The sequence below is a fragment of the Centrocercus urophasianus genome, unplaced genomic scaffold (genome assembly GCF_019232065.1).
Source record: "Centrocercus urophasianus isolate 14NV4802_14NV808 unplaced genomic scaffold, USGS_Curo_1.0 seq_11, whole genome shotgun sequence".
In the NCBI taxonomy this organism is placed as follows: domain Eukaryota; kingdom Metazoa; phylum Chordata; class Aves; order Galliformes; family Phasianidae; genus Centrocercus; species Centrocercus urophasianus.
In genome coordinates, this window is record NW_024884253.1 from 11,728,243 (window position 1) to 11,741,277 (window position 13,035).

At 40.4% G+C, this 13,035-nt stretch overlaps 1 long non-coding RNA gene across 1 annotated transcript in view; it reads right to left on the reverse strand.

Moving 5' to 3' along the window:
- Positions 1–204: 204 nt before the first annotated feature.
- Positions 205–13,035, reverse strand: part of LOC122155222 — a 19,640-nt gene continuing 6,809 nt past the window's right edge. The window contains exons 3-6 of the long non-coding RNA XR_006167176.1: positions 11,941–12,022; positions 10,535–10,776; positions 3,516–3,584; positions 205–1,654 (exon numbers count right to left, since the gene is read on the reverse strand). This is a non-coding gene — a long non-coding RNA (uncharacterized LOC122155222). The remainder of the gene's footprint in view (positions 1,655–3,515; positions 3,585–10,534; positions 10,777–11,940; positions 12,023–13,035) is intronic.

Here is a 13,035-nt window from a genome sequence, read left to right on the forward strand (position 1 = left end):
ATTATGTATTTGATACAAGATTGCAGGATCTATTAATGAGATGCAGGAGAATAGTTACATAATTTATTAAATTCAGTAATTATAGAATTTACTCAGTTCAATATTAAATAAAATTTAACAGTAAATAGTGTAATTACACAGTAAAGAAGTGTGGTCAAGAATTGAAAACTGAAGCCAAAATCAAGATTCCTTGCTTCCTTCCAGTTCATCATTGACCTTGTTAAAGCTGCACAATGTGATTTACTTTACTGGCTCCTGAAATGATTTTTACTAATGCTCTATTCTTATACCTATATTATTTTGGCATACCTACCAGAAATATTGCAGCATTCAACTTATTAAAGAAATCACAGACAATTCTGTGCAAATTTTGCCTAAATAAATTCCTCAGGACTTAGTCATTTAGACAGCCTGATTGTGGCATTATAAGTTTGACATAAAAACTAAAATTATGTGTATATAAGCCATATAGATGATGTAACAGCAGATGCAGAGAAAATAGAAATGTAAGAAGAAACAAAAAAATCTCTGGGCCGTTCTCCAAGAGAAATCTCTGCGGATGAAGCTATTACAGGAAAACAGAATTAAATGTGACAAATACATACTTTAAAACATCAGGAAACTGGGAGAACAGAGGTGTCAAAAAAATAACTGTGAGGTGAAAACAGAGAAATACTTAATGAAACCACGTTTGCTTTGCTTGAAGTGTGCCCCTTTGGTCTGCCTGTAACTATTGCAACACTGACATTAATGTTTTCACCCTTGACAAGAGTTACAGAAGACAGGCATGTGTGGAATTCCCCAGCCATCCCCAGGGCACAAGGCTGCCTTGCTTCTTCTTTCGATTTTATGTAGACAAAGTACGGATTAGTAACCTTGCATGCCTGAAATTGCCAAATTTAATCCACAGAGCCCTAAATCCATATGTATTACACAGTGAAAAAGCATTACAAAATCTTTCTTCTTGAAATGAGAATGGTGATGTTTTCATACCATATGATTTATAGCTAGTAATTAAAGGGATCATTAGCAAAGACATGTACAAAAATTCTTAAGTCTCCCATTATCAGGCTGCCTTCTGAACAAGTGGAATTGCCACTTGTATCACCATGTTTAGTGCAGGTTGTTTCAGGCATATGCAGTCTTTTCTTTCTACATGCAAAAACATCAGCTGATTAATTTTGCTGTCTCTCCACATGGCTTGAGAATGATGCTGCCCATACAGCTCTGTAGAAGAGTTTCTCAGTTACAACTTTGGGTAAACTGCATTTCCTTTGCTCTGGTACAGTGTGATTAGTCCCTTTTTTCTTACTGATACTTAGTGTGTGCAGAAGAAGCTATTCCAGATGGGAACGGTCTCCTGAAAGTATGTCCTGCACATAGCAAATAAGTGTTGCAACACAGCCTGGGCCTCCAGGCACTCCTGCAATACAAACAATAATAACTGAACAATCTGCTGATGTGATAATAGCAGTGTCTGTCATGTTTGCTTTAAACTAGATAATGATGGCCCTGTCCTGCGTGAGTGAGAAGGGAATGAACAGCCATGCTATCCTTATCTGGCAGCAACACTGCTGTGTCTCCTCATGGTCTTGCTTTTACAGCAGCTGTTCTGTCTTCTGAGGAGACAGGAAATAATCTGACTCCAAACCTGCTGAAGAAATGAGAAAAAAAAAACACTATTAATTTTGTCAAACTCTTCAGTGGTTAAATGTGGAAGCAGCCACACCAACTCTCTCCACCACCCTCCTCCTTCTCAGTTGGTACGTTGACACTGAGACCACCAAGGAGGGTCCATGTTCAGGAGCCAAGATACCCACAAGTTTGCTAAGCACAAGCCTGACTTCAGTAACGTGTCAATTCAGGATTTATTCCTCTCTTCAAACAAGAGCAGCTTTTGTCTCCAGCAATGCTTTTACTCCTGTCCTCTCCTCCAGGCCTGGTGGGTCAGCTCAATGCTGCTGCTCCACCTGTCCGCCAGATCACCTGCTCCACAGCAGCTCCAGCCTTGCCTCAGCTCCTCCTTTGGGTTTCTGTCTTCACTTCCTGCCCTCACCATTGAGTACCGCATTCATGGTTGCTGGTGTGGTAACAAATTCATGGTGTGAAGAAACATCATTGGTGAAAGCAGGATTGAAACTGCTTGGACTGTAGTCACCATGCAGTAGTAGAGTGCAGGTGGTGCAGCTGCTGGGTCAAGTCCCCTGCTTTGGCATTCTTCACCCCAAAACATGACCCATATTTTCTTGGTCCGCAGCAGAGAACCAACCTGAATCATAGCCCCTCCAGTGTTGACAGATCAGCATGTCACTTCTCAGGAACACTAACACTTTGCTCCTCATCTCAGGAACTCTGTTTTTTGGGCTTCCACTCTTTTTTAAAGAAAGCTGTTACCTGTTTCTTGTAAGGACATTGGGATATCACTTACCCCAAACTTATTGGAATGTTCTGCTTAGAGAGCATGAAGAAAGAAACAAAACAAAACTACACAAAAGCTGATTTCAGTACAGAATGCAAATTCAAATAATGCCAGCAGTGAACAAAGCATCAGTGAGTAATGCTAATGAAAAAAAATAAAATCCAAGCTTAAAAGGTTTTTATAGTCTTTTTTTTTTCTTACCATTGTAAGATAACTATCGCTGTTCTAATCTACTCATTTTACCCTAGTTTTTGTTTTTCTTTAATTGCATGAGCCTCTTTTATTCTTGGCAATTTAAGATTCAAAAACTTGTTTAGGTAAATGGAACAAATTATTTCAGTTGCCAGTCCTGTTCTTCATAAATATTTGCCTGTGGCACAAAATCAGCTCACATTTTGACAAAGCTGTTGGGTAGGGCTGTAAAAAGAGAATCTCAGATGCAAAAGAAAGTGTGTGGCATATGTGGCAAAGGGAAACTTCCTCTATACTGTCTGATGCTGCGCTTAGCCATTTCAGAAGCAAAACCTTGAATTTATACTGAACTCACACACACTTAATGCTCAGCAGTCAGACAGCAAGCGGTCATTCTGTTCAGATAATTTGCATGGCCATGCTCCAAAATCCTCCTGCAGCAGCCAGGTCTCACTGTTGGGCTTAGCACAGTGATGCAGGGAAGTGAAAGGTTTGAACCGAGGCAAAATGCATTCATTTCCTAACTGAGGCAAATCTCCCATTCACTTCCACTGGATCTCATATGGCAAAGCCCACCTTGTCCTCACTTGGAGTTCTGCCTGGGTAAAGAGCACAAGTTTTCACTCTGTGAGCTTGAGCTCCCAAATGATGAGGAATGACAAGCAATTTTCAGTGATTAACTCATGTAGTTGATTGTCATGTTCCATCCCCATAATTAAAGAACCATAGATGTTATAGCTAAGGAGTGCTTTAGCATAAGTTTAATTGCATATCTTCTCATCAATGAATCAAATAACTGTGATGCAGTGAATAATTTGTCTCCACTTTGGAAATGAAAACTCTGAGATATGAAACAGTTTAAGAAATTCACAGACGCTGTCAATATTTCTAGTAAGCTACTTACCATCCTTGCTTTTTTTTGTAGGTCCTCATTTTGTCCCTCAGGATTGAATATATTTCAGCAACTATCAGACTTTGCATATTGAGGCAAAGGGGAAAGAAGAAAAGAACTGATGTTACATTATTAATGTCACTTCATTCCTATTACTGTTGTTCTACTCTTCAGTCTGAAAAAATAGTTCAGACAAGTTCAGAGGAAACCTTAGAAAAATCAGTCTCAGCTGTGTGTCAGCCTTTGAGAGAAAAATGGATTTCTTTCCCGTGTGAGTTTCTTAGCTGTCATATTATATCTTCATTTAGAAGCATTAAAAGATCATTTGAATGATCTCTGGTCTGATGTACGTTTGAAGTGACCACAGAGAACATATATTTTCTCCAAAGAAAATAACCTGGAAATGAAGGAAGAATACCTTCTGGTGAACATTTACAGTAAAAAATAAATTTAAAAAATAATAATAATCATGAAAATGCAGGCACATTTCTGCAAACAGGCAGCAGTGTTTGTTTGTTGTTTACCAAAGACTGCTTAAATAGCTTCTCTAAGGAAATTTATCTGCTCCCAATTGAGCCTGGAAGCTGCTTGCAAACTGACCATTTTTTCTGGGATTCAAGTTTTGCCCTCAGTCACATGAGACACATCACATTTATTCTTTTCCCGACTGAAAATTTGTACTCTTTTTATTCAAAATCGGGGTTTTTTTGGTCACAAATACGACTGGAAGCTGTGATTGAACAGTTTCTGCCTATGACCTCCAGAACAGATTCCTACAGTCTCTTCATCAACCCTTGCTTAGAATGTGCTCCCAAAGCCCTGCCTAGAATCCAGCAAAAAGTCAGTGGCTGGATTTGGGTCACTGTAGAGACAGCTTGGATGTGAAATCAGGATGGCACTGATTTTACATTGCCATTGCAGTGTATGAGATCATCTCAGTGCTTGAATTTCTGAGCAAACTGTGTGCCCATTGCCACTGTGGGCCCTGGAGCAGCAGAGGACTGTCACAGCCCACACTGTGGCAAAACTGCAGCTGAGGCAATATTTAACACCCTCAACTCACTGCAGGAGATACACATGCCCGATGCTTTTACTTTTTAAAGGGAAAGAAAAGGAAGTACAGCTGAACCGAAGTGGTCACTAACCTGAAATGGCAGTTTGAAAAAAAAAAAAAAAAAAAGAAGTTTCATCTAAAAGTTTCATGTACTGCAAACAGAGTATGCCTGCTGCATGTGGAACCTGAGGATGTCGCTGACTTTGACTACAGCCAACACCAAACTCGGAGAACCTGCTGCAGAAAGCCTCAGGGCTGCCTTCACAGGCAGAATTCTGAAACCCAGGGGCTGGCCTCCATAATCCCTCAGGACACTGCTTTGGGGGGCCAGCATTAACACCTGTGCTGCCTCTCTGTATCAGTCTGTCTTTTCCATCTCTTTGACTCTTAGAAAAAGTTAGGGCCTTTCCTGTTTCTGGTTTTGTAACTCAAGAATCAACCCCATCAAAGTGTTTAACCCAGTGTTTTAATCTTTTAGAAGCCACAGGATTTTCTGGCCAGTATAAGGAAAAAAAAGAAGAAAAAAAAGGAAAAGAAACATGTGAGTGTCTTTTGACTAGCATATGCAGCAATCTGGGACAGATGTCTCAATCGAAAGGTCAACTGGTAGCATTCCTTCACTAAATGGCACTTTGCTAACTGTGGCATCCCCAACTACAAAACGTCACAAGCCAGTTGGCTGAGGGCTCTATTACTGGGTAGGGTATAATCTGTAACGCTGTGAAAATAACACGTGGGGAAAAAAATATATATTGTTCTCTAGTGGCTGTGTGGAGCTGGTGGTTTCAGCCACAAGCTGGGGGTGGCAGATGACAGCTCTGGTTTCCTGATCCAGCCTTTGCAAATGGTTTGCTTCACAGTCCTCCATACAGTTTGGCCTTTCTGCACCTGCTATTTCTTTTCATGGATTAGATTTTCATTTTATTTGTTTTTTGCTTATTTCACTGCAAAAGCCTCACAGTCTTCCCATGCTCATCAGGATGCCCCTCTGCAGCAGATGAGTATTGGGATTCCTTTTTCAATAGGATGGAGAAACTGAAGCGTGGAAATTAAATTACTCGTCCACAGTCTCAGACATCCTTGAATCAAAGCAATATCTTCTGGGGTTGTAGAACTGTCCTCTCACTATAAGATCATTTCTTTCCATCTAGCTCAGAGATAATAGTATCTCTGTAACTAATTCATGTGGTTCTTGTGAGAATCTACCATTCATCGTGTTGAAAATCGAAAGCTGTATAAAACGTATTACTGAATAAAGATGATGATAAAGTCACAGGACAGGTGGAAAATGACAGGTATTCCTCTTAATTTTCAGATTTTAATTCACACCAACATGACATCCCTTCTGGAGCCTTGGATCCCACTCTGTTGTTGCTGCAGCACATTTCCAAAGGGACTATGCAGATGGATGCTGCTCAAGGAGAGAAGATTAAAATACGTAGGTCGCTCTGAAAGTAATTCCACCTGTTTATTTTCATGGAAACTACAACAGACATAAAGAGCATAATAACACTATTTGACAGAGCAAATCCTCAGCTATAAAATACTATTTTTCAGCACAGTCACTACTATAGCTATGCATTTTCACCAGCGATGATCAAGAGCCTGCATGCCACACTTATAAAATCTGCATTCGCGGAGGTGACCTGTTGTTTCACAGCTGCTTCGAAGTGTTGTAGATAGGAAAATATTATCCATGCTGTCCATCTCTCATCAGCCCATACAAATGGAAATTAGAAGATGCCAAGTCCAAAATATATAGTGGGTGTGGTACGACAGCCTAGCCCAGATTGGCAGTGTGCTCCACAGTCTTCAAACTGGTACTGGGCTTGGTGTTATCGTGTTGTAAGAGAAAGGTTTCTTCTTCTCTGGCCTGACTCTGGAAGTTCAAACCTTCAGCTTAGTCAGAATTGTGATGCAGAAGTCGGAGTTGATGGTTTCTCTTGATGGTTTCTCTGGGCTCCAGGAAATCTAGAAAGTTCATCCATTTTCCTATCCCGAAAGACAACGCACATCACTTTACCTGTTCAGGGACATGTCTTGAACTTTTTCTTCAATGGGGAATTTACTTCATGAACTGTCATTCTGACTCAGACTCAGTGATGACACCACTTCTCAGCATTGGTAATTATGTGACCCAGGAAACTGTCACCTCCAGCCTTGTACTCGTTCAATAGGTCCTGACAAACTTGCCTATGTTGTTCTTTCTGTTCCTATGTGGACATCTGTGTGACCATTCTGATGTAAATTTGCAATATTCCGATGTTGTCATGATCATCATTAACAAATTGAAGATGATATTCAGCACCATACACACTTCTCAGTTTGTAATCCACTGATTTGCTCAGATGAGCTGATCAAGACACTTTTCAAGGTATGACAGCTGTGCAACTATCTAGAATATGGCTTGTCTTTCACACTGCTGTCACCACAACTGAAACACTGACATACACTGTTTGGTCTCCATAAGCATTCAATAAATGTCAATGAATGACAGTGGGTGCAATTTTTCCACACCTTTTCTTCATACACGCTTCCATGTCAAATATCATTTTGTTAGTTTGCCTCTCTGCTGCCATCTGTTCACAGAATCACAGAATCACAGAACGGCCAGGGTTGGAAGGGACCTCAAGGATCATGTATCTCCAACCCTCTGCCACAGGCAGGGCCACCAACCTCCCCATTCAATACTAGACCAGGCTGCCCAGGGCCCCATCCAGTCTGGCCTTGAACACCTCTAGGGATGGGACAACCACAACCTCTCTGGGCCATCTGTTCCAGCACCTCACCACTCTCATAGTTAAGAACTTTTGCTTGGCTACAACCTGTAATGGAATATTGGTAGGAAAATTCATACTCTACTGCTAAACCACCAACATCTCCCTCTGACATGGTGGGCCAACATAATAAAATGTGAAGCATTTCTTTTGGAGCAGCCCTCACACAAGGTGTTGTTTTGATATTGTTATTGACCATGACAATGAGACAGGAAAAATGTTAGGTTGGTGGGTTTTTTATTGCTTTGACATAATTCAAGAACAGTATTCCAGTAGTTAAGAAATCCCCTCCTAAGATTTTGTGCCTTTTCCTGCTGTGTCCCTCAAGGGTTAAGCCACCAACGCAGCTCCACAGATGGGACTGAATTCCAAGGAGCTTGTGTAAGCCTCTGGAGACCTAAGAAATTGGAGGCAACAGTTTCAAATTCAAGGAGGGCTGGGCTGCATCGGAAGGAAGGGATGAGGGAAGAGGATGGAGCTTTGATGGCAATTTTTAGATCCCAAGCTAGCTGTGACATAGACTTTTTGCAGATGCATCTGGTTCAACAGCACAGAGGACCCAGCACCTGGGCCTGTTTCCAGCAGCCTGCTGTCCCTGTGGCCAAGGAGGGGCCCATTTCTAGCACAAGACATTGAGAAAATCAGGCAGCTTTGTGTACAGACAGTAATAGGCAAATGCACAGGAATAGCAGCATTAATGTAAATCTATTTTTGTAGCAAACTGGTGCAAGAATTGGCCTTTAAGCCAGACAGATGCTGTTAAACTTGGCCCACAGTCCAGGACAAAGATTTGCCTTGTTTAAAGTCAAAATTATTAATTGCTGGCATAGCTATGCTTTTTCACAGTATGGAGAGTTCATACTGCTGAACGGCACACCTATGTATAGAAAATCCTTTAATTATGCAAGTAATAATCTATCTCACTTGAAAGTGTATTTCTTTTTTTTTTTCTCTCTTTTTTTAGCTCCTTAATTTCCAAATATTTTAACATAGCTAAGTGCTCTCCTAAGCTAAGAAGGTATACAGGGATCTTTTATGCAACAGAGGAAGTTTGCAAGTAGAGTTAAACCATTGTTAAACCATTTATTTTGTTATTCTGATAAGCACTAGCTGGTGATAAAATACAGAAGTACTAGACTTGAAGTTATTAACCTTTGGCCTCTAGTTACCGTGCCACTTAAAATAATAAATATTCCCAGATATCCTACAAGAAAAAAAAAAAAAGGCAACAGAACAGTACAGCAGTAACAACAACAAATCAGCATGAGTTAGGTTCCAAACAGTTTCATCACAGATGAGATAGAGCCTTTCATCACTTTTGGAAACCTTCCTTGTCCAATTAGAGAATACAGCCGGTCAAACAGTCTCAGATCTGTTGAGCAAGAAGCAGGCCCAATGTGCAAGCACTTGCAGCATCAATAGGGACAATTGTTCAGAAAATATTGCTATTGAAATATTGTAAATGCTAACAGAATTAACTTCCCATTCATCTTCCAGTATTGCACACTGTTTATTTTACCACATTATTTCAGTAAAAGTGCAGCCTCTCATGTTCCTGTAGGTCCTGTATCACCTAACAAGGGACTGATTGTTTGCATCTTTTGTGCTTCCCTTCCTTCCTGCTGAGTTTCTAGTAGAGATTGGGGCATAAATGAAACCCCTACTCAAATTGTTGTTTTCCTTACAAGCATGCTATATAATGCCAATTTCTTCTGAATAGTATTCTGTGCAAAGCCCTTTATGTCACTGTTCTGTTCTGGGAACAAAAGACACTTGTTCATTTACAGAGGAGAATCAAAAGACCATATTCTTTCAGGTAATGGCACGCTTCCATTGATCAGCTTTCTCTCCTGTATATTGCCGACTCCAGTTCTTGCTTCAAAAGAGAATACAATGTCAGAGCCCAGAAGAAGTTAATCACGCTTGACTAGCTACACTGTGTCCTGAATTATGAGTGTCACAAAATAACATAAGTCACTGAAACGAACACTCTTTGATTGCTTCATTTCTTTTATAATGTCAACCTTCTTGTTTTCCCATGGTGTCCTTGCAGACTTAAAAAAGTTTTTTTTTTCTGTAATGAACGGAGTATCATTCCCTTATTGACAGTAAACACGCATCTCCACGTTGATTAATTTATCTACAGACCAGAATGGCAGATACCACAAAAGTGGTTTCATGTGTGAGTGTGTGTGTATGTGACAGAGAGCAGAGGGAGAGTGGGGAGGGCAATTCTAAGCTGAGTTTTCATGACTCTTTCCACCAACTGAAAGTTTTTTAGTTGAAGTTTTTTAAAATCCTCCTGTTTCTGTGGGACCTACATAACACTCCATTATAGGGAAGGGAATCTTACAGAGGGCTTCTGTGGGAGGTCGATTAGATCCAGGCCACTAAACAATGTTGATGGACTTGGTTGTGTCTATTGCTTACTCATTCTCTGCCATTTGCTAGTAGTAAGGAGGACAAAAATGATAGGGACAGTGGAGAGTGTCTCTGCTGTGACCTGATGTGGCTAGAACAGATCCTTTCCAATCCCATCTTCTCTTCAGCTGACACAGAGTCACAAGATCACAGAGCAAGGTGAGTACTTGTAAAGGTCTGTCTTCCATTCTCCTACTCAGAACTCATGGCTAGTGGTAAAGTTAGATGCTCGAGACTGCATCTGGTTGAGACCTCAGTACCTACTAGGATATAGATCAACAAACTTTCTGGACCACTATTTTAATATTTGACTGTCTTTGGAGGATAACCTTTTCCTTGTATCAAGGAACCCTTATATACACGTAGAATGACCATTTGCTAAACTTCATAACTGCCTACCAGCCCACTTCTCCACCCTGTCCCTCTGAAGAGCAGCTGAGTCCTCAAGGCTATCAACTGCTTTACCAGAGACTCACTGAGATGGGACTTTTTGTCATCATCTTCACCATTAATAAAGATACTAAACAGTTTTGCCCCACTAGCAGTCCCTGAGATACACCACTAATGACTGGCTGCCAGTTCCTCCAGGCCGCAGACCACTGAAAAGGTCTCTTGTCATCCACTCATTCCCACTGTATCTCACCACTCCAGAAATTTTAGTGATAATGCAATCATAGGCAAAGATGTAAGGAGAGAAATTATGAGTTCTACGGATGAGGAAAGCACAGAAAGGAGATCTGCTTGTTTATGATCTTAGATTCCTTCTGCTGGACACTCACCTGTTGGACAGCTTTGTGTCCTCCAAAGTTTCCCAAAATGAATACGATTTTTGAATTTTTTTCTGTTTGGGAAAATCTTCTGAGCAGAATTCCAAGCAAATCAGAGAAGAAGCATGAATCCTGTGCATTGCTCAAGCAGTGAGTCTCAACAAGAGTTGGTACATTTTATCCAAACATGTCCGTGCACTAAGGCCAAATTCAACTATAGTTCACCACATCCAAAGCTGGATTTTAAACAGAACCTGAAACAGGAACAGGGTTCAATAACTGCATTAAATTTGCATCCTTGCAATAGGCTTGAAACCTGAACTCTGATCACCTGCAAGTACCTACTGTTTGTGATAGGCAGTACTTGAACCCTCCTAGACAAGATTTTGTGCTACTTTGTCCTCCTGGTAATGCTGCAAGGGCAGAAAACATGTGGAAATAGACACAACATAGCAGGGCTCATCTTGTCAAAGGAAAGTGAGATTAAAGGATGTTTTTATAGCCTTTCCTCCCTAAAACATCCCTTGCACAATGGGTAGTCCTAAGAACAACCGAAGGAACTCCTGAAGCAAATGATGTAGAGAAAGAAATCAGGTCATCCTTTTGTAACTTAAGCTGATCTAAGAGACATTTTGGGAAATTCCCTTCCCTCTTGCTGTGCTTGGACTGTTCTAGCCATCATTTGTGTTAGTACCTAGGGTGGAGGCTCTGGTTGCATTAGGGACTCCCACAAAGTTGTTCCTGCTGATGGACCAGCCAACCTCAACTTTTATGAGACACTTCTAAATAGTCATCGAAATTGTTCCTGCAGATGCAGAAATAGTCACATAGAACAGCCTTTTGCCCATAGTTAAGACAGTTAGGAGATGTTTTGTTCATAGATTAGGATGATCTACAACAATTGATCACATGTGCTGGAATGGTCATGTAAGACCCTGATTCAGCAAGACCACAAGCAATGAGCAGGGTGGCATTTCAGGGATCTCACCCAATGGAGCAGAAAGCATTGTTACAAGAAGCCTCGCAAAAGGGACCCCACTGCCGTGTGATAGTGACCAAACCTCCTATTTATAGGACGTGCTTTCCCACAAGAGTATGAATGTATGCCAAGACCCACTAAATTAGGATTTTTTAAAAAAAGAAACACTCTCCAAGAAACAACAGATGTTAAATATTTGTTGGAAAGATATGCAGGATTTGATGCAGATCTCCCTAGTTACTTCCATCAAGATCTATAAACATGAGCACAAATTTTATATAAAAAATGATAAAAAATATCCTGCTAACATACATTTCTGCTTTGGGGGGAACTGTATCTGCTTCCCCAGAGGAGCAGGGGAAACTTAGAGGGCAGGAAAGCTGTTTTTTCAGCAGCATTTCCCCTTCTTCAGGTCCGCACACTGTGCTTCAGGACTCACCTCCCACTGCCAGGATTGGTGGAAAAGGGTGGCATGTGGCACCTCATGGAATCCAAGTTGTTCTGCCAGACAGCTCCCAGCTCTGAAAAAAGAACATTAAAGAGTCTGGATAAAAACAAAACAACAACAACAAAAAACACCCACATAATTCCCATAGGTTCAAAACACCACTATCTTCAAGAATTTTGTCTTCTCTGGCCAAATACATACTCCAATTATACAGGCTTATCACTGCTATCATGAATGTATTTTTGCTCTTATAGTAAACACACAGTGTCTGGATTGCCACCCAGAAAAAAAAAAAAAAAAGAGAAACACTGCTGTAGGCAACTGGGAATCTGTCCAGGACTACCCTTCTGTGTGTTCCTCATGTGGGATTTGAGAGGGTTATGCTAGTTTGTCTCAGTTCAAATCTAGTAAAGAAAGTTATTCTGTATTTGCATTACCATAAAGGAGAACATTCTCTTAAAATCACCCCCTTCTCCTGCATGCATGTGCCTCATTACACATGGTAGAATCAGATTCCCAGAGGAAGTGTTCAAGACTAAAAATGGTGGTGACTGTCCCTCCAGCTGTTATAAAGATTGTGCAGGTTTTAACACTGCTCTCAATTTTTTACAACTAATTTTTTATTTATACTGCGTAAATATCCAGTACTTCTGAAAGATCAACCTTGAAATAGTTTTTCATTAACTCTGTGTTTCAGCACAGTCCTAATGATGTCACCTACCAAAAGACTGAATTTTTAAAGAGATGCAAAAAATTTGTCTTTACCGTGACTCTGATTTTAAAAAGACTTTCACTTATTCCATCCTGCCAGAAAATTGTTCAATATGCACCATGCTAAATACGATTTTATTCAGAGCAGAGAATTGAATATGTAAAATACATACATATATATATGTGTGTGTATGTATATATATATCAATAAAATTAGATGTATCTGGTTAGTATGCTATATATACTAGTCATATAACAGATCTAGACTCCACTACAGGTAGAGCAAATATGGAACTGGAAGCTCTTATCATCAGGAGTTTCAAATCTAAGAAGAGGTAGATGCAGTGACAGTTGGGTCAAGTTGGATAGGTGCAG